General features: G+C 36.4%; 2 non-coding genes across 2 annotated transcripts; one reads left to right on the plus strand and one right to left on the minus strand.

The window, feature by feature from the left end:
• Nucleotides 1-6,394: 6,394 nt before the first annotated feature.
• On the plus strand, nucleotides 6,395-6,501 carry LOC141688085 (small nucleolar RNA R71). Its single transcript, XR_012561552.1, has one exon. It is a non-coding gene; the product is annotated as a small nucleolar RNA R71 (small nucleolar RNA).
• Nucleotides 6,502-20,549: 14,048 nt separating this feature from the next.
• Nucleotides 20,550-20,656, minus strand: LOC141688714 (small nucleolar RNA R71). The gene has a single exon (XR_012562147.1). It is a non-coding gene; the product is annotated as a small nucleolar RNA R71 (small nucleolar RNA).
• Between the last annotated feature and the right edge of the window lie 1,567 nt (nucleotides 20,657-22,223).

Genomic DNA, 22,223 nt, shown 5'->3' on the forward strand with positions numbered 1-22,223 from the left:
GTGGCCATGGGAGTTTTTGCAGATGAACAATCCATTAAGTCAAACTTCTTTAAAAGATCATAAATATATTTAGTTTGACTAATGAAAATTCCACCACTAACTTGTTTAACTTATAAACCAAGAAAATAAGTTAGCTCTCCCATCATGCTCATTTCATATTTACTTTGCATTAACTTAGCAAACTTTTTACAAAGCTTATCATCTGTAGAACCAAATATAATATCATCTACATAAATTTGAACAAGTATTGTAGAGCCATTAACATTTCTAAAGAAAAGAGTTTTGTCAACAGTACCTCTTGTGAAGTGATTATCTCGAGAAGAAATTTTGACAAAGTCTCATACCAGGCTCTAGGTGCTTGCTTTAGTCCATAGAGTGCTTTCAACAGATAATACACATAGTCTGGAAAATTTGGATCTTCAAATCCTGGAGGTTGGCTTACATAAACTTCTTCCTCCAATTCCCCATTCAGAAATGCACTCCTTGACATCCATTGGATAGACCTTGAAATTGGCATGGCTGTCATAGGCTAGAAAGATTCTGATGGCTTCAAGTCTTGCAACTGGAGCAAATGTCTCATCAAAATCTATTCCCTCTTGTTGAGAATAGCCTTTAGCAACCAATCTGGCTTTATTCCTTATGACAATGCCATTTGTCATCCATCTTGTTTCTGAATACCCATTTTGTGTCATAGAACTCTTGTTCTTTGGCTTGGGTACCAGCTTCCATACTTTGTTCCTGTCAAATTGGTTTAGCTCCTCTTACATTGCTAAAATCCAATCTGGATCCAATAGAGCTTCTTCCACTCTCTTAGGTTCCTCCTGTGATAGAAAGCTACTATACAGACATTCATCTTGAGTAGCTCTTCTAGTTTGCACTTTAGATATAGCATCACCAATGATCAGTTCAAAAGGGTGATTCTTGGTCCATTTCCTTTGAGGGGGTAGATGAGCTCTAGATGAGGTTGCCTCAGTATTGTCATGATGTGAGATAGAGTGTTGATTGGTTGAAACTCCCTATGAGTTGCTGATCCTTTGAAAGGAATTGGGAGTTTCTATCAACTGAATGACGTGAAAATGATTATCCGTTGACAGACTGTGATCAACGGATGCTTCATTATGAACTTCAACGGATGATGCACTTTGTCTTTCAACGGATGCTGCATTGCTTCTATCAACGGAAGTAAATTATGACTTTCAACGGATGCAGCATTATGTGCTTATCCAAAGGCAGATTTTGAATTCTTTTCGAGGGTGCCTTCTCCATCATTCTCATCTTCACTATCATCACATATATCTCAATGTTGTCAAATTTGAGATCAATCTTTTTATCATCAAACACAACATGCACAGATTCCATGACAATGTTGGTTCTTAGATTGTAGACCCCTATATGATTTTCCAGCAGAATACACCAACAAATATTCCTTCATCAGCCTTTGCATCAAACTTCCCTTTGTGATCAGGTTGATTCCTTAGAATGTAGCATTTGCAACCAAAGACATGCAGAAAGTTTAAAGTTGGTTTTCTTCTCTTGAACAATTGATAGGGAGTCATGCCTTTTGCCTGATTAATTAGAGAAATATTCTGAGTGTAACATGCACAGTTAACAGCCTCAGCCCAAAAGTATGTTGGGAGTTTTGACTCTTCAAGCATTGTTCTTGCAGCTTCAATTAGTGATCTGTTTCCTTTCCACCACACCACCATTTTGTTGTGGAGTCCTTGGAGCTGAGAACTCATGCATGATCCCATTTTCTTCACAGAACAACTTCATGGTTGATTCTTGAACTCAGTTCCATTGTCACTCCTGATATTCCTTACTTTGAAATCTGGATGATTGTTGACTGATTGATATGATTTCACTAGCTTCATCCTTTGATCCAAGGAAATAAGCCCATGAAAACTTTGAGAAATCATCTACAATCACTAGGCAATATCTTTTCCTTGAAATTGACAATACATTGACTGGTCCAAAAAGATCCATGTGTAGCAGTTGTAATGGTTCATCAATTGCATTCAAGCTTCTTACTGAATGATGCTTTCTTTTGCTTTCCTTTCTGACAAGCATCACACAGCCCATCCCTTGTGAATTCCACTAGAGGCATTCCTCTAACTAAGCCCTTTTTTGTAACACCCCAGATCCGGGGTCGGGGATCCGGGTCGTCACGGTCTTTCTTTCCACAATATCACTTCACTTAATTAATAATAATAACCTTATGCTGTGACCCCACACTAACACACACCACAACCCGTTATAGTCTCAGAGATGAAATTTAAATAAGTACAAGTCTTTGAATCCACAATTTAAAAGTTATTACAACCCAAAATGATTACTTGATAAATTTACAGTTAATTGCCATTATCTGCCACAAGTTATAATTATACATAATTTGATTCTCAAAATAGAATGCCTGATCTACCAATGGATCTACCTCTGCAGCTATAGCAGCCACAACATCATCGGGAAGACGCGGGACGCTTCCTACGCGCTTGCGCTGGGTCTGCTGGAGTCTGGCCATCTTTCCTAACTGTTGTTGTGTGATGAAGAAATAAAGCAAGAGTGAGCCTTACAGCTCGCAAGATAATATATAGTGATAACAATAATACAAGTATCTAAATGGATACTTACTAGAATTCTTTATCATGAGTAAGGTAATTACTTACTGGATATAAGTTTTAAAAGAAGATGAAGTTACCAATTACTTCACTATACTTATACCATTTTTTTGAAATCTACTTGAACTACTACTGTTCGAAGTATAATAAGATTCACGAGGTCATCCCATAGATGAGACCACAAATAAAACTTGAAAATATTTGATCTTTGAAATATTTTGAAAAGAAATGAAGTTACGAGATACTTCATTCAATGGATACACCAATAAAAATGTTTGACCCTGTCAATGATTCGGCAACCACCCATTAGTAGCCTTTCGATCGAAATGCTACGGGTAGTGTTGCAGAATTATCCAAATGGATGATGAACTCATTACGGGAGTTTGCCGCACCAGGAAGACCACTTACGATGATCAGTCGTAGTAGTACAACCCCACCATTTTCTACATGTAGAGGAGAACCTGTCGGATTTACTTGTCAACCGAACACTGAACTCCTAAGGAATGGACCGCCTTAGCGGAACTTCCAGGCCATTTGGGCCAATATAATAAGGCTGGGCCGGCGCCACTCGACCACTTACGCCACTCCTAGTTCAGATGAAATCCATGACTCTGAAACGTAAAGCTCGTTCCCCCTTTCCCCAAGTAGAACTTGTTGATACGGCTCCACCAAGAAGTCGTATCTAGTTGGAAAGGAAAACTCACCGATATTTCCCAGGCGATGCCTGTTAATGGATTAACTTGTTCCAAGAATTTTACTTCCCGAGTGTTGGGTAAGTAATCAATTAATTTAACAAAACAGCAACCTTGTTGCGAATATAAAACACACCACAGAGCCGGATCCCTCAGGTTTTGAGCGAGTATTTAAATCCCCTTAAAAGGAAGATCTTAAATATAAAAATGAGTTTTGGGATCCGCTCTATCTTTTAAAAATCATTTTGAAGACTCAAAAACACTTTATAGAGTGTTTGGAGTAAAGCTGATTTAATGAAGTAAATCAGTCCCCAGAATATTTAGAAAATGACTGAATATTATTATTTAAATAATATTCCCATAAAGAATAATCTTTATAAAAATAATTGAAGTAAAAGTATTAAAACTTATACTTGAAACGAGTATTAAATAACCAAAGATATACTTATATGAAAGTACTATCTTTATTTGAATAATCGAAAATAAGTTTGATTATTTACACCTTATTCTTTAATAAAATAAAGAACAAATCTCAGCAAATAATCGGAGTCATAGATCCTCAAATGAATATTCAAAAATATTCATTAAACAATATAAACTGAGTCATAAGCCCTCGAATGAATATTCAAATAATATTCAGATAATAAAATAAAAGGAGTCATAAGTCCTCGAATGAATATTCAAAATAATATTCATTTAATATAAAGGAGTCATACGCCTTCGAATAATATTCGAAATAATATTCAATAATAAAATAAAGTTAAAGTTATCGAATAAACCTTATTCGATTAATAGTTTTGAAAACTATGACCATATATATATATATAAGTATAAATATATATATATATATATTTATATCCATATATACAAAATCTACTCGGGATCCTCGACTCCCGGTTTTAGAAAATATTTTCACCTTTGGGTCCCTGTACTAAGGGTATATGCAAATTACCGCTATCCTCTAGCATAGGTATTATCAACTGAATCAACAGATATATATATGGAAAGAATACGAAACAGGCATGCATATATATATACCATAGCAGCATGCTTCAATATATAACAACATTTGCTAATTAACCAACATGCATCTATCGCAAGATAATGCAAATACATATATTCATCACCACAACAGTTATAACGGGTAGAAAACTTGCCTGAGCGACTTGGGGTGATAAAAGGCTCAGGACGAGTCTGGTAACCTATAAACAACAAGTAAGTTGGAATTAAACCAAAGTCACTTGTAAATCTATACTTTAACTAACTTAGACTCTAACGCTTGTTTTGCGCTTACTGATTTGCTTAAGTCACCCGGGTACCCTCGGCTCCACCATTTTTAATAATTTAACCTTTACGAGTTTTAAGGCGATTCCTTCGCGAGTGTCTTACCAACTGCCTAACACACTTACCATAAATGTTTCATACATTAATTAACCCTTTTCGGTCTTTAACCTATGTTTCAAAGTAAGGCGAGGGGAAAAGTTTCGTTCGCGAAACGCCGTTACTTGAAACGGTCGTTTCTCCTAAACCGTGCATCGGAATCGAACGAATACATATCAAAACGAAGCTCGTAACATGAGCTATCTAAACATGGCAGTGGTCATAATCTAGCAGGGGGTTCTCGGGTCCTAATGTTATGCACAAAAACAGTCTAAAGAAAATCGGACGTTACGACGGCTATGTTTACGCGATTTCCCAATTTAAAACCATTCAAAACCAACCCAATTCAACCTCAAATCCAACATACAACCAACATCCATCCTTATCACATCATAACAACCCCAACCAATTCAATTTTAACATTCATACTTATGCCTAAGCTTAACTTTAATCATACTTAAGTTCTTTTAATCAAAACAACTACATTTACCATTCCATTTCACTACCATTTCAAATCCCAAACTCTAAATCACAACATCAAGCTACAAAATCACCCTACTAATCAAAATCATCTTATAATACATAGGAATCTAGGGTTTGGAGATGATATACCTTCCTTGAAGTGGTGGGAGGAGCTAGGAAGCCTTAAGAAGCTTTGAGAAGTCTTAGGAATGCTTGGATCTTCAAGGAAAACAAGAAAAACTTCAAGTTAAAAACTTGAAAACACTATTCATAGTCTTCTTATTTGATTAAATGAAGAAGATGGAGAAGGAATTGATGGCTTAAACTCATGATATAGCCCTAACTAAGTATGAAGATGATTAGGGAATTAACTCACCAATTTAGGAAGCTTGGATCTTTGATTTTTGAATTTCCTTGCCTTTTGAATAGTAAAAAGCCGAGAGCTCTTCAAGAACAAGCCTTGGTTCTTTTTGATTTTTGATGAAGAATGAATTTACTTGGCTTGGTTGCTTTGTTTTTGTGTTTGATTTAGTCAATTACCTTGTTGCCCTTGAATTTGTGTGGTTCTCATTCAACCACACCTCCTTCCCTCCCATATCATGCTTGTGTCATCCTCATGATGTCATCCTCCCCTCCTTGTCCTCTTTCTATTGGTTGGATGACATCATCCCCACTAATCCCTTTGATTAACTTCCTAATCATTTGCCTAATGACCGCTGATCTGTTATACGGTTCGCTTAACTTTTGTTCTCGTTTATCGTTTGAAGGATCATACCCGGGATCTTATTACTTAGGTTCCCTTAACCTTTCTCAATACATTATATTTCTTTTTATGATCCTCTATCATAATCCTTTAATTTAAATCCTTTTTTTATCCTGTTACCTTATACTCAATTCTCTCCGTATCTAGTGGATTTCCGGGAAAAATCCAAGTGATCGGGAATTGGATTCTGACGATCTTTACATACACTTATATACCACATAGAGTACTAATAATATCCCAGAATATCCATAACAGAACCCCTACATAGTGTGGCATGAAAAGTTTTCTCATTCAGCTAAAACACTATTCACAAGGGTTACAAAAAGTTGAAAATTTTGGGGTTATTACACATCAGTTCAATTAGATCATAAGCTTCATCATAGCTCTTAGCCCATAAGGCTCCACCTGATGCTGTATCGAGCATGGGTCTGGACTGTGCTCCCAAACCATTATAAAAACAATTGATGATCATCCAATCAGGCATTCCATAATGAGGACACTTCCTAAGCGTCTCCTTGTAGCGCCCCCAAGCTTCATATAACGATTCTCCTGATTGCTACGCAAATTGAGTAAGAGCATTCCTAATTGCAGCTGCCTTTGCCATAGGGAAGAATTTAGTGATAAACTTTTGAGAAAGATCTTCCCAAGTAGTAATCGAACCAGCTGGTAGAGAGTGTAACCAGCTCTTAGCCTTATCCCTCAGAGAGAATGGGAATAGTCTTAGCTTCATAACATCTTTAAGAATGGGAATAGTCTTAGCTTCACAGCAACTTCCCAACCCCAATAACCACATCTCATCTCACAATGGCTACAGACAACTGATTCTCAAACTATAAATATGTGGATGATCTTCTTGTTAAGAAGATTTCTGGATTAGCCAACATCTCATTATGACTACTTACTTCAGATATGAGCAACCGGGACTATCAAGCCATTCTGCTAACATATAATGAAGAAGTTGAAAAATAGAAGGAGAAAATTATGAATGATGTAAATTAAGATGGGAATGTAGATGCATGGTTGTCTAAAGATTTTTTTTTGAGATGGATCAGGTCTTGGCTAGGTTTAGGGATGAAATGTCACTATTCTTGGAAGTAATGCCAAGGCCTTAACTCCACAGGATGTCTATGATGCAGTCACTGAAGTTTACAAAGCTCAACTCAAAGATTTTCACTTATTTGGTAGAGCTCTAGAACTAAAGCTGACTGGTCATGAAGATAAGATAAGGAAGCTGGTAAAAGAGAAGATGGATGAGATCATACCTTCTCAAGTTAAGATCACCTCAAAGTTTAAACATTTTGCTGACCAAATGTCAAGGCTAGATCTGACTTCTATGGAAAAAGATGTCAAAAATCTCAGAAAATCTTTCATTGCTCTCTATGAAGTGGTTCAACAACAAATCACAATTTCAAATGACACAAAGCTCAAGTTGAACCAGCGTCACCAAAGCAGATATGAGCCTTCTGCACTTCTGATAGAGGGTATCAAACAAGCTGTGCAAGACACATTTGGCCCCTCTATTCCTTCAAGCTCTCAACAACCTGCCTCTACATCAACTAATCTCTAAATTCAAGTACTTCAAGGTCAATTCTCCACTCTGCAAACATCCAATGACCAACTCACAACTCAAGTGCATGCTTTCACTACATTGGTAAAGAGTTAATAGGCAGACATTCAAGCATTGGTGGACTCCCACAAGCACTTACAAATGCAAAATTATGTTGCTTTGGGAGCCATCTTGGGAAAGCTCAATATCCCACTGCCTGCACTTCCTGAGTCTGTGAGGCCAGAATTGCCAACTCCCCTGCTCATGCCCATTTCCAAGACTTAGGGGAGATAGAAGCTAGGATTCAACAATCTAGGGATGTTGTCAAGTCAAAGGAGCCTAGCCAATCAACCACAAGCTCTTCTAAAGCTCAATCCTCAAAAGATGTTGGACAAGACATATTCTAAAAAGCTATAGAAGGACCTTGTCAAGATGATAAATTTAATGAACTTCTGTCAGTATTAAGGGAGTCTCTCCACAACAACTATGTCACATACAATAAAGCCTTGGACAACAATATCAACTTTGTGAGAGTGGTGATTGTCAAGGTTGATAACTTTCTGGAAAAGAGAATCATAGCTAATGTGAATGACTGTGGTCTAGACAGATGTCTCCAGGTGTCTCTCACCAATATTCAGAAATTAAGAGCATCTGAGCTGGATGTGATGATTGATAAAGTGCATAGAGTGATTCTAGAGGACACCCAACTGCTAAAGGAACTCAAAAATGCTCAGATAGCTGCTTTTCTGAAGCCTATATCTTTCCAAGCAGGGGGATTGCCTACATCTGTCCATAAACCAGAAAATGTAGATACTTCACAGTTCCTAAGAATTGTGTAGGGAATAATTTGTGACTGATTATGACCTTTGAAACAGATCTAAAGACCAAAATTCACAAGAAGCCTGAAGATGAGGAAATGATCAGAATCTTGGGGAGATACCTTCAAAATGTAGACACTATGTTGCCTACCACAGAGTATAATTTTAAGGATGACAAGGATGATGATGAGCAGAAGCCAAGTGATCAACCTCATTCTGGCTCAAATCCAAGTCAATCCTCAAAAGCAACTGTTGACAAGGGCAAAAAGCAAAATAAGTAGAAGGGAGAAGACAAGAAGAGAGGTGAATAAAGAAGAATTAAGAAAAAGGAGGATGGTTCACAACCACAACAACAAAAAACCTTAAAAATCCAAATTAACCAAGCTCAACCCTCTATGCCAACAAACTCAAATACCAAACTACCTCAAACTTCAAAGCTTAAATACTTATACAAGCAAACAACTTTCTGAAAATACCAATCACCTCAAGCCAAACATTTCTTAAGAAAATCACAAACCCACCTTCTGTCAAGCCATCACTTAAAGTTCACTACAAGTCTGTTGGGAGGAAACCTAAGAAAGAGCAAGTTACTGAGAGGGCCATTTGGAATTGTTACAAGCAAATTGATTTTCTACCTCTAAACTGGTGCATCTCAAATGAAGACTACTTTTAACAACTAGATGAAGAAATAGTCAGAGTTTGGGTTGTAACATTAAGGGAAGTAAGAATCTACTATGAAGATGGGTCTTTCACATTTCATGGAAGCAACTTAGCGGACACTTTTTCACCCATAGAAATCAAGAGAGTGATAAGCTTACTGAAGGATAAGGATACTGCAACCAGGGCATGGAGATCTGTTTTAGCTGAATGGTTGATAGTAATGGAGGAAAGAAGAGCAAGAAACAAGGCTGAATATGAGGAGATGAAGAGGAAGTATGATGAGGAAATAGAAATTTTCATTCAAAGATCAAAAGAACTCAAAGCAAAAGGGATGAGTAGAATTTCCAAGGATGGAAGATTTCTAAATGTCAAAGCTGGCATATTCTCAAAATTTAGGATTGATTTGTTGAGTGGCTATCCAAAACCTGACAGACTCAAACTTGTGGAAGCTCTAAGAGGGACACCAATAACAGAGGAACTAGAAATTCTTATATACTTAATGGACCTCATTAGAGAAGAAATAGGAGATACAGTATTTGTCTGATGTGTGTATCTGTTAAACTCAAGAAATCATTTAATGTATGAATGTAATACTTGTGTCAACTTTTATGAAAAATCTATTTGTCCATTATAACTTGGGGTTAGTCTTGTTAATAGGCATGAATTTAGCAATCTTCTCACAAATTGAGGGAGATTGTTGTGCAAGACATGCATGTACTATAACAAGACTAAGTCAATTTGACAACCCTAAGTAAGTTGTATTATAATTTAAATTTGCATTTTGTATTATAACATTTAAGTCTGTAAAAATGAAAATAGATTAGGCTGGACTATTTTTCTGTAAATAGTTTCAAGCCTAAGAATAAGCTCTGGAAGAAGATCATGAAGATCATGCCTCAGAGAAAGTGTAAAGAAGCTTGGAGTTGAATAAATCTGTTTTATGAAAAACGTTCGAAGTCAAGAAATCTACAAGTCACGGACTATGTGTTATAGAGAAGTCATTCAAGAACTTCAAAATGACTTATCAAGAAGTCAAGAAAAGCTACTAGAGAACTCAGAGATATCGACAAGCCAAATTGAAGACATGAAGATTAGAGATATCAACAAGTCATTTCTTCACTAAAGAACTCTGAGATATCGACAAGTCAAAATATCATTAGAGATCTCTGAGATATCGATAAGTCATAATGTCACCAGAGATCTCTGAAATATCAATAAATCTATTGGTCACTAGAGAACTCAGAGATTTCGATAAGCCAAAGTGAAGACATTAAGATGAGAGATCTCAACAAGCCAAATTCTCATATAGAGAACTCAGAGACTTCGATAAGTCAAAACAACTATAGATTGATTAGAGATCTCGATAAGTCATTATACTTATCGAGATTTCTAGTTCTCTACATGACTAACTGGAGATCTCGATATAAAAGTTCAAGTACAGAATACAGATCAGTTTAATATTCAAGATTAACAGTCAACAAACAAATCAATCACTGATTTAAAAAGTCTACAAAAGTATCTTGAAGAGTACAAGATCAAAGGCCAAGATTAACTGGCAAAGTAAAGTCACAGGCGTGCAAGATTAACAAAGATACACTAATCCAGAAATAGAAAGATTTGGTTATTCAAGCGTAGGGTTTAGTACATGTTGTTGCATGCTGTGTAAAAACCAGTGTTTACTATTCTATAAAGTAAACATTGGATGCTTTATTTAGAAGTAACAAATAGATATGAAATTTCTTGTAACTCTCAAGAGAGAAGCTGAGTTTTTAACATACTAAGAACCCAAAAATTTGTAGCAAATACTAGCTTGATTTTAATATAAAATTAAGTGAGTTTTAAAAGATAATTGTGTTCATATGCATGTTTTAATTATTCTGTTAAAACACATTATCTCTACAACATAGACTACTTTGTTCACCATTATTAAAAGTTCAAAAATACATTAAAATATTGGAAACACATTCACCCCCTGTGTTGTATTCATTACCCAACAACAGGGAACCACATAAGCAAGTTATTCTTGAACTTGAAGAGGATGAATTTTATACCTTAAATGAACTGGATGAGTTAGATCAGTCCATGGCTTACTTAGCAAGGAAATTCTCTAATATTAGAGTAAAGAAGCCAAAGTTCTTCAAAAATAAGGGACGAACATCCAACAAGGATGGCAGCTGGAAGGCGAAGGCATAGTATAAACCTGGCAGCAAAAATGGCTACAAACCAAGATTCGTTGATAAGTCAAAGATCAGGTGCTTCAACTGTGATAAATTGGGCCATTTTTTTACAAAATACAAGAAGCCTAAAAAGGTGAAAAAGGACAAGGCTTACCTTGAATTGGAAGCAGAGTATGAGGCTATTCTAAGAAAATAACAGGGTAAAGCTTATATTGTAAAAGGAAAGAGTTGGGATGATTTATATAATGATGATGAGGAGGAAGTAGGAAACTATACACTCATGGCCTTGGAGCAAGGAGAGTCATCCTCATCAAAAACACAAGTACCAACTCTTACCATTATTGATTTAAATGAAAGTCAATATAAGGACACCGTTGAAAAGATGAGCATATAAATTTTCCATATCCCTACTAGCATGATATCAGCTACTGAGGAGGTCAGTAGGTTATCAAAAGCTAATGAGAAGCTTGAGAGTGAGAAACAAAAGTTTGATCTACTGCTTGTGGGCTTGAGACAGTCAAGCAAGAGAATGAATATCTAAAGAACAAGTTGAAGTGTGCTACTGAAATAGAAGCTGTATTAAGAGAAAAGATAGAGAAGAATTAGGTGAAACTGAAGTCATTCAGAAATACATCTCAACTAGTTGGTCAATACCATAAGAAGAACAAGCCATGTGCAAACATAACTATTGGCCTGAATTATAATGCGTTGGACAACAATAAGAAAGTTGAAGGTGACAAGGGAAAAACAACTATAAGTGAAAATGTCCCAGCTATGTTGAGAATGGTTGGTTCACCTCTGCTCAAAGCATGTGAAGTAAATTTCAGTGAAGAGAAGTTGATCATAAACAAGAACTGGATGATGAGGACAACAAAAAAGAAATGCACAGAAACAATTCCACCTTCTAAAACTGAGAAGAAACCCATGGTGGATCAAACTCCCAAGAAGCCAATCAAGGAGGTTAAGACTAAGAATGCAAGAAAGAAGAAAAAAAATAGAATTAGGAAGATTGGGATAAACATAAGCAATAACTTTGCATATGTTGCAGATGATCCTAGGAAATAGTGTCAGAAATGTATCTCTACAAATCACCTAACTCACCTTTGTAAAAAGGTTGTTAGTGAGACAATATTGGGAGCATGTAAGTACAATGAAGCAAAGGTTGATGATCCTACTCATTCTGTGACAAGTTTGATTGCATACCCTGCAACATGAAAGTAATGACAAGTTGCCACAAGCTGAGATTAGATCTTATGAAGTCAATATTGAGTCCTCATCTAAAAAGGAAAATGCACATCAATCAATGAATTCTATTCTTTCTGAATCATCAAATTCTACTTCTACCTAATTTGTTTTAACAAGAAGAAAGTACCCAACACTGCTTGGGTAGCTAAACACACTTAAACCTCATTGTGTGCAGGGCAAAATGAAGAAAGTCATATGGATCATACACAGTGGATGCTCAAGACATATGACAGGTGATAAGGCCCTGCTATAACAGTTTGAGAAGATGGCTGGCCCATTAGTGACTTTTGGAGACAACAACAAAGGTTTCACAATGGGATATGGCAAGTTAATTTCTGAAAATGTTGTCATTGAAAATGTAGCACTGGTTGCTGGTTTGTAGTAAATCTTCTAAGTGTCATTCTATTCATAGATAGATAATTCAATGTTGCATTTGACAAATGAGAATGCTTAATCATCAACAAAAAGACTAGTGAAGTTGCTCTGAAAGGAGTAAGAAAGGGAAGCCAGTTTGTTGCAGATTTACACTCAGCAAATAAGGAAGGAATTTGTTGCTTCTACACCAAGGCATCTGAAGAACAAAGCAAGCTGTGACATAAAAAGCTCTTTCACTTGAATTACAAGGAAATCAATACTCTAGTCAAAAAGGAGTTAGTGAGAGACATGCTGAATCTGGAGTTTGCTCAAAATGAGGTCTGTGAGGCTTGTCAAAAAGGAAAAATAAAGAAATATAGTTACAAGAGTAAAATTGTGAATTCTATAAGTGCACCTTTGTAACTTATTCACATGGACTTATTTGGACCAGCAAATATCTTATCAATTTCAAGAAAGAAGTATGCACTTGTGATGATGGATGACTACTCAAGATACACTTGGGTAGAATTTATGCACTCTAAGGATGAAACTCCACACATTATAATTGAACACATCAAGAAGATTAAAAAGCAGGCTGAAGATCAGGAATGTGTGAAAAGATTGAGGAGTGCAATGACACAGAATTCAGGAATGCAACTTTAACAGAATTCTAGAAAAGACAGGGACATTGTTCAAGAGTTCTCAGCTGTTAGAACACCTCAGCAAAATAGGGTAGTTGAGAGGAAGAATAGAACACTAGTAGAGCCTGCTAGAACAATGTTGCAGGATGCCAAACTGCCAACAAGTTTTTGGGAGAAACCTGTCAACACTGCATGCTACAGTCAAAACAGATATCTCATTAACAAGAATCTTGGAAAATCTCCCTACTCAATCTTATCTGAAAAAAGCCTACTGTAAAGAAAATGCAGAAAATTCAAGTCAACAAACTCACACCAGGAAATGGGATAGGAGTTACACAAGAGAAACAATTATTGGTGATCCAACTATTGGAGTGAGGACTAGAAGTGCAACTGTAAATGAATGTCTTCATGCATGTTTTCGTTCACAAATTGAGCCTAAAAAAACTGAGGAAGCTTTAATTGATCCTGATTGGATATCTTCTATACAAGAGGAGCTAAATCAGTTTGAAAGAAATAAAGTTTGGGAGTTGATTCCTGCACCAAAGACCAGAAGTGTAATTGAAACAAAGTGGGTGTTCAGGAATAAAATGGATGAAAATGGAATTGTAACAAGATACAAAGCAAGGTTGGTTGCAAAAGGATACTCATAGGAAGAAGGAATTGATTATGATGAAACTTTTTCTCCAGTTACAAGATTTGAAGTAATAAGGATCTTTCTTGTATTTGTTGCACACTCAATGTAAAGAGTGCATTCCTTAATGGTGAGTTGGAAGAAGAAGTTTATGTGCAACAACCATCTGGCTTTGAAGATACAGAGTTTCCAGACTTTGTATATGAATTACTCAAGGCTTTATATGGACTAAAACAAGTACCTAGAGCATGGTATGACATATTGTCAGAATTTTTGATCAAACATTACTATTGACAAGACTCTTTTCTACAAGTAGCATGGTGAAGAAATGATCTTAGTTCAAATTTATATGGATGATATCATTTTTGGTTATACTGATGAAAAGCTATGTCAAAGATTCTCAAAACTCATGCAGAGTGAATATGAAATGAGTGATGGAATCTTCATAAGCTAAACTAAGTATGTCAAGGATTTATTAAAGAAGTTTGGTATGGTTAATTGTTCACCTGCATCTACACCTATGTCTACACCTACTAAGTTGGATGAAGATAAGAAAGGAAAAAATGTAGACATTTCAGGTTATAGAGGAATGATTGGATTTTTGCTGTATTTAACTGCTAGTAGACCAGAAATTATGTTTGCAACATGTCTGTGTGCAAGATTTCAATCCAATCCAAAGGAATCATATTTGATGGTTATGAAGAGAATTTTTAGATACCTAAAGGGGACTCCAAACTTGGAATTATGGTATCCTAAGGGAATATGATTTAAAGCTATTGGGTACACAGATGCAGATTTTTCTGGATGCAGGGTTGATAGGAAGAGCACTAGTGGAAGCTGTCAATTTCTTTGACAGAGACTTGTATCCTGGTTTAGAAAGTAACAACAATTTGTGTCAACTTCCACAGCTGAAGCTGAATACATAGCTGTTGGAAGTTGTTGTGCTCAAGTGCTTTGGATTAGAAATTAGCTAATGGATTATGGCCTAGTGTTAAACAAAATTCCAATTATGTGTGACAATACTAGTGCTATTTCTATTGTGGCTAATCCAGTTAATCATTCTAGAACAAAGTACATTGATGTAAGGTACCATTTTATTAGAGAACATGTTGCAAATGGTAACATTGAGCTAATTTTTGTTCGAACAGAAAAACAATTAGCTGACATTTTTACTAAACCTTTGGATGAAGCTACTTTCACTAGACTTGTAGGTGAAATTGGTATGCTAAATTCTTCATCCTAAAGGCAAGAACTCAGCTAATGTTTTGTAAAAGATTAATTTTTGATAAATCAAAATTTATTTGATTAATTGGAAATTAACTGAAATATGAATTATAAATAGTTCATATTTCTTTGCATATTTCTTTTTCATTTTTTTGTCAACTTAAATTTTTTTGAATTCCAAGTAAACTGTCTCTTTGTTAATATATATCTTCAATATATGAAGTTAATAAAAGACAGACCTGAAAAGCAGCAAAAGTACATAGAAAGTGAGGTCTTGATAAGTATAATGGCTTATCAATAAGTCATTTTGAGACTTCTCGAAGTAGTTCTCGATAAGTCAGTTTTGGACTTCTTGAGTGGACATCTCGATAAGTTATTTTGACTTCTCGATAGATTTCTCGATAAGACTTTGTTAGACTTCTCGTGGACATCTCGATAAGTTATTATGAGTTCTCGAATGACTTCTCGAATAAGGTCATTACCAGACTTCTCGAATGGATATCGCGATAAGTCACTCAATGACTTCTCGATAAGTATTGTAGAGATCTCGAGTGAATTATTTTGAGTTCTCTACAAGTACAATTTAAACTTATCTTTAACTCAGACTGAAATAATTTTATTTAATAAATTATTTTTAGTAAGTTACTTTTGAAATAAATTCGTTCTATTTTATATTGATTTAATCAATTATAATTTGGAATATTTCAGTCCATCCTGGACAAACTGAGTATTTATTTGACATCTCGATAAGTCAGTTTCTAGTTCTCGATAAGAGTCAAGAAAATGACATATCGATATGTATCTATTCTCTCAATATGACTTCCCGATAAGCAAATTCCAAACGTTTATTTTGAGTTCTCGATAAGTCATTTACCTTTTACTATAAATACCCAGACATCTCGACATACACCTCTTTACGCCTTCAAGATCTCTAAGTGACCTAATTTTTCCAAATCCAAAATATTTTCTCTCATTTCAAACTCTTTCTCTCAAAATTTTCTTTCCCACTCTAATTCAAACTATTCCAATGGCATCAAACACAATTACACCTTTCATTCCAAAGGAGGGCACCAATTATCTTGCTTTTACTGATGCAAATCAAGCTCCTGACAATTTCAAGAGGTTTGTGAAGTTTCTTTCTGAAACTTACTTTGTAGGTGTTCTAACAGCAAATCCAGTATTATACTTAGATGTTCTAGGGGATTTTTGGAACACGACTGTGGTAAAGACTGTAGTGCATGAAACCAGGTTGTATCTATTGTGGTTAATTGCTCCATTAGAGGTCAACAAGTGGAATCTGAAGATGATGTCAATGTAGCTTTGGGCATCCCAACTGACAACTTGGTGGAGGTTTCAACACAGGATGAGCTAGCTGAGTTTATGGACTTCATCAACTATAGTGAAAGAATCAACCTGGCTAGCCTGAACAAGAAGTATCTAATGAGGGAATGGTCTTTCTTGTTTGATTCTATTGTGAGGGCCTTCACTTTCATAAAGACAGGGTATGACAACATCTCAAGTGTTGTCCAGAAGTTGGTGTTCTCAATGGCCCACAACAGACACCTCAATGAAGGTCATCTCATCATAGAAGAGCTAAGCACCAGTCTTATAATTTCTTTGACAGCAAGAGGTAAAGAAATTTTTCTTCCTAGATTTATAATATCTGCTTTAAATCATAAAGTGCATGACATTCATATGCTTAATGGTATAGATAGAACTAAAATATGCAATTCTAAACAAGTGTCCAAAGTTCTATTTGGTTCACTCATTATAAAGAACAGGGTACCTGTAAGTCTTGGAATCGCTCCATTTATGTTGGAGAGATTCAGGACTTACCCTTACCCTATGCCTGACATGAGGTCTAATATTGAATCTAGTGCATCAATGGCTCATGTCACTGTGGAAGTACAAACACAGGACAATCAACATGGGCCTTACCAAGATGAGACCCTTCCTTCTGTACCACTAGAGGCTAGGAAACCAACCACTTCATCCTCTCAAAAGGCTAAAGTGAGTAAAAAGAAGAGGAGGCAGGCACCATTGAAAGTAATTAGTGAGAGTGGTGAGGAAAATACATAACTTGAGTCTCACCTGGTCAGAAAACCAAAAAAAGGCAAAAAAAACTGAGTTGACCACTCAAGCCACCTCTGTACCCTCCCAACAGGATGAAGTTGTAAAACAGGGAATTAAACAGACTCTAGAGGCATCCTCTCAACAAGGTGTCTCTATTGAACAAAGCATTCACCCAAATTCATCATGTAAAGAGTCTGCACCAACATTCGAATAAATTCATGTGTATGAAAGAAGAAATAAGGATGGCACACACAAAGAGAGAACATATTTTGAAGCTCCCTCTTCTACTCAGGGGAGCTACCAACACTCAATTCTGAAATTCAAAATATAATTTCTCAAATTTCGTGTTCATTCAATCAAACACTTGAATCTGATTATCAAATGTTACCAACATAATGTGATATGGTTCAAGAAACTATGCTCACCACCCAGGACAAAAATTTAGTTGGTGAGAGGCTACATGTTGGGGGTAGACCTTGATGACACCAACACAAACACAGGGGTTTTATCAGTTTTTACTGAAGACCCTGTGGTAGTTCCAAATGCACCTTCTATTAGTGTTTGTTCCCTAGAGACAACACTATGATGTTTTAGTTTAAGACATATGGTTAATTAATATTCATGTTCTAATGATTATTCCTTTTATAAGTTATTAAGTCTTAATTTACCGCGATATAATTGATGGATTAATAAATATCCTTGGAATATGATATGAATTTTATATCTCTATGTACGTGACTTAGAAATGAAATTATAAGAATAGTATCAATATTCCTAAAGGTCCTTAGTCGAGTATTATTATTAAGGGACAATAATAATGCATTAAGATTGGTGTGTTTGTTGCCTGATGATCAAATCTCATTGATCATAGGTATAGTGATACCAAAGTCAAAAATACAGGCAGATGTAAATGTGCATGGTGTTGGACAGACCCAATGTGAGATTCTACATATCTGTTATGTCATAAGTAATTCTTACAGTGATAATGATATAATGGTCTTTAAACCTAAAGTCATTATATTTATATACGAGAATTAATATACATTGATTCCATTAAAAGTTATCCTTGACCGTGTAATAATAAAAATGGACATTGAGTATGTTATGAATCGTATGAGAAATATGAATGATCTAGACGGGATTTAACCCTCCTATTTTAGGAGTGATATTATTGGCCTCTTGTGTGAGTGTTAAGTGGCATTTATGACACTTATTTATGATCTAATAAGCTTTGAGTTGGTGTATTTGTACTCAAGTTATTTGTGTTTTAACGTGTTTTCAAGTGTTTTTGCATTTCAGACATTACTTTGAGAATCAGGTGAATGTTTTGATGCTAATATGGTGTTTAGAATGTGTTGGAATAAAAGCTTGAAAGATTGGCTCGAAGCTGCAAGGAATAAAGAAGGAAAAAATAAAGTTTTTTGGCAGAAGGTCGGCGCGCCCGCGCTGATGTTGCGCGCGCCCACGCCAGGGAACAGAAAGTCAGCGCGCCCGCGCTGGGTCGGGAGTTAAAAATCTTGATTCTTGTGCAATTCGAATTCTGGACTCCTGGGGTGCATGGACTCCTATATAAACATAACTTAGGTTGTTTTTCAGTGAGATATTAAGATATAATTCAGAAATTCAGAGTTTTGAAGACATCAAGGAGGGAGAAGACGACAAGAGAGCTTTTGGCACAATTCAACAAAGGTGAAGACGATCTAGTTTATTCTTGTGAATCTTTGTTTTGAGTTGTAATTTGGATGCTTATTTCTTGTTTGTTTGAACCTATATTCTTGTGTGTACTTTGGTTTTAATTATTTGTATAAAGACTACGTTTGCCATATCATGTTTTCATTAGAACCCACATTGGCGATGAGTTCCATTATGGGCTAATCGTTATCGTGGAGTTCTAGCGGATTTATATATGGATTTCTTTAGTTAATTTATTTGATGTCTTAGTGTGTGGTGATTGTGTGATATCCTAGTTATGTTTGTGCTTATTTGTCTTGTGAGCGTCGTGAACATATAAGATAGTGTGTTAATTCTTAATGAAGCGAAAGTGAATTTACGGATTTAGAACTTGCCATGCTAGCATAGGTTCATGTATTATTATGCATGATTCGTAGGTAATTTTATCTATCTTACTTGCCCTATGTAATCAAGATAGATAACTTGTACGTAAACTGTTATGTTGTCAAATTCTATAGACATATAGGTTCTCAATATAATTGGTGCCTATTCAGCTTCTATCTCTTTTATGGATGTCTGGTAGAATGGTACTCGTGCAACGAAAGTTGGCGTTCATCAGTTTCATGTTATCTGATTCGTGTCATCACCATTGCATGTTAAGGTTGAGAATAATAAAGCTATTGAATAAAGTACTTAATGAAGTTAGAATCCCATGTCTGTCATATATATTAACTCAGTCTATTTTATTCTATTAGTTATAATAGTTAGCGTAATTCGTTTGTTATTATCTTAGCATTGAATAATAACTATACTTTATTGCGTTGGTGCATAATTTAGATAGTTAACCAATACAGTCTCTGTGGGATCGAATCTGATTTATATCTTATACTACTTGCGAACTCGTATACTTGCATGTAATATTAGCGCGTGTTTAGCGACTAACAAGTTTTTGGCGCCGCTGCCGGGGACTGCAGTGTTAATTACTAGTTTATGTGCTTTCCATCAGTGGTCGTTAAAGTTCATTGACTCGGACATTGTTACTTATTTATTTCCTTATTTTATTTCAGGTGATTTAGCGAGGGTGTATGCATACGCGTTGGCGTACTCGCAAGAGAACACTAGATAAAACCGAGGAAGAACTTGTGGTAATTCGTAGGGAAGTTTTTGAGGAAGAAAAGAAGGTAGAAGGAGAAGAGAAAGTTGAAGAACCAATTGTAGTAGCTATGGGTGATCAAGTAGAGAATCTGAAGGCTTTGATGGACTATTCTAAGCCTAAGATTAATGACATTCAGTCTAGCATCATTCGACCAGCCATCGCGGCTAACACTTTTGAGATCAAGTCAAGCACGATCCAGATGATACATAACTCAGTTTAGTTTGGGGGTTCTCCTATCGAAGACCCCAACATGCACATCAGGGATTTATCGAGATCTGCGACACTTAAAGTTTAATGGTGTAACTGAAGATGCTATTAAGCTGCGACTCTTCCCGTTCTCTTTGAGGGCAAAGCTAAGTGCTGGTTACCGGGTCTATCACAACTTGGGAATATCTTGCTCAAAATTTTCTCACTAAATTTTTTCCCATGACGAAGGATGCAGCAATCAGGAATGCTCTAACCCAGTTCGCGTAGCAAACTGGAGAATCTCTGTGTGAGGCTTAGGATCGATATAAGGAGATGCTAAGGAAGTGCCCACACCATGGCATGCTTGATTGGATGATTATCAACTGTTTCTACAATGGATTGGGTCCTACTTCTAGGCCCATGCTTGATGCAACATCAGGAGGAGACTTGTGGGCTAAGAGCTACGATGAAGCTTATGAACTTATTGAACTGATGGCTGCTAATGAGTACCAGAATCCTACCCAGAGGTTGACTCAGGGAAAAGTTGCAGGAATTCTGGAGTTGGATGCAGCAACTGCTATCGCTGCCCAACTTAAGGTGTTGACAATGAAGGTGGACACTTTGGCTAATTATGGAGTTAATCAAATCACTAGTGTCTGTGAGCTTTGTGCTGGTGCCCATGAGACTGAACAGTGCGCAATTTCAAATGAATCAACTCAGTTCGTGAGCAACTTCCAGCGATCACAGCAACCTGTGCCAGCCACCTATCATTCAAACAACCGCAATCATCCTAATTTCAGTTGGAGCAATGCTCAGAATGCAGTTGAACAGCCTTATCATCGTTATTCAGCTAAGCAGTACAACCCCCCTGGTTTTCAGCAACCGCAGTATGCACCAAAACAACAACTCCAGCTGCAGCAAGCTAATGAAAAATCTGAATTAGAGAAGTTGAAGCTTATGTGCAAGAGCCAAGCTGTTTCTATCAAGACCTTGGAAAATCAAATTGGGCAAATTGCCAATGCCTTGCTAAATCATCAACCTGGTACACTACCTAGTGACACTGAAGTGCCAGGGAAGAAGGAAGCTCAAGAGCAGGTAAAGGCAATCACTTTGAGGTCTGGAAGGGTTGCTAATACCGATCAAACTCAAGAGTTGACTAAAAAAGCTGGAGCTGAGAAAGAAGTAGAGCAACAGGATGAAGAAGTGGAACCAAGGAAGACTACTGTTGAGAACACTCTGCCTGAGGGTAATACAAGGGAGAAACAGATCTATTCTCCACCGCCTTTTCCTAAGAGGCTGCAGAAGAAAAAGCTGGACAAGCAATTCGAGAAGTTTCTTGAGGTGTTCAAGAAACTTCATATCAACATACCTTTCGCTGAGGCTCTCAAGCAGATGCTTAGTTATGCAAAGTTTATGAAAGGTATTCTCTCTCAGAAAGTGAACCTAGATGATTTAGAGACTGTCGCTCTCACGGAGGAATGCAATGTTGTGTTGCAGCAGAAGTTGCCTTCGAAGCTTAAGGATCCAGGAAGCTTTAATATTCCATTTACTATTGGGAAAGTGTCTTTTGACATATGCTTATGTGACTTGGGAGTTAGCATCAATCTGATGCCTTTGTCAATCTTCAAACAATTAGACTTACCTGATCCCAAACCAACTTACATGACCTTACAATTGGCCAACCGTTCTATTACATATCCGCGGGGTATTGTGGAGGATGTCTTGGTCAAGGTGGATAAACTCATCTTCCCTGCTGATTTCGTCATTCTTGATTTCGAGGAAGATAAGAAGATTCCCATAATCTTGGGAATGCCTTTCTTGGCAACTGGTCGGACCTTGATTGATGTACAGAAGGGTGAGCTTACAATGCGTGTGTTGGATCAGGATGTGACATTCAATGTGTTCAATGATCTGAAATTTCTTATTGAT

Source organism: Apium graveolens, chromosome 9 (assembly GCF_009905375.1).
Source record: "Apium graveolens cultivar Ventura chromosome 9, ASM990537v1, whole genome shotgun sequence".
Classification (NCBI taxonomy): domain Eukaryota; kingdom Viridiplantae; phylum Streptophyta; class Magnoliopsida; order Apiales; family Apiaceae; genus Apium; species Apium graveolens.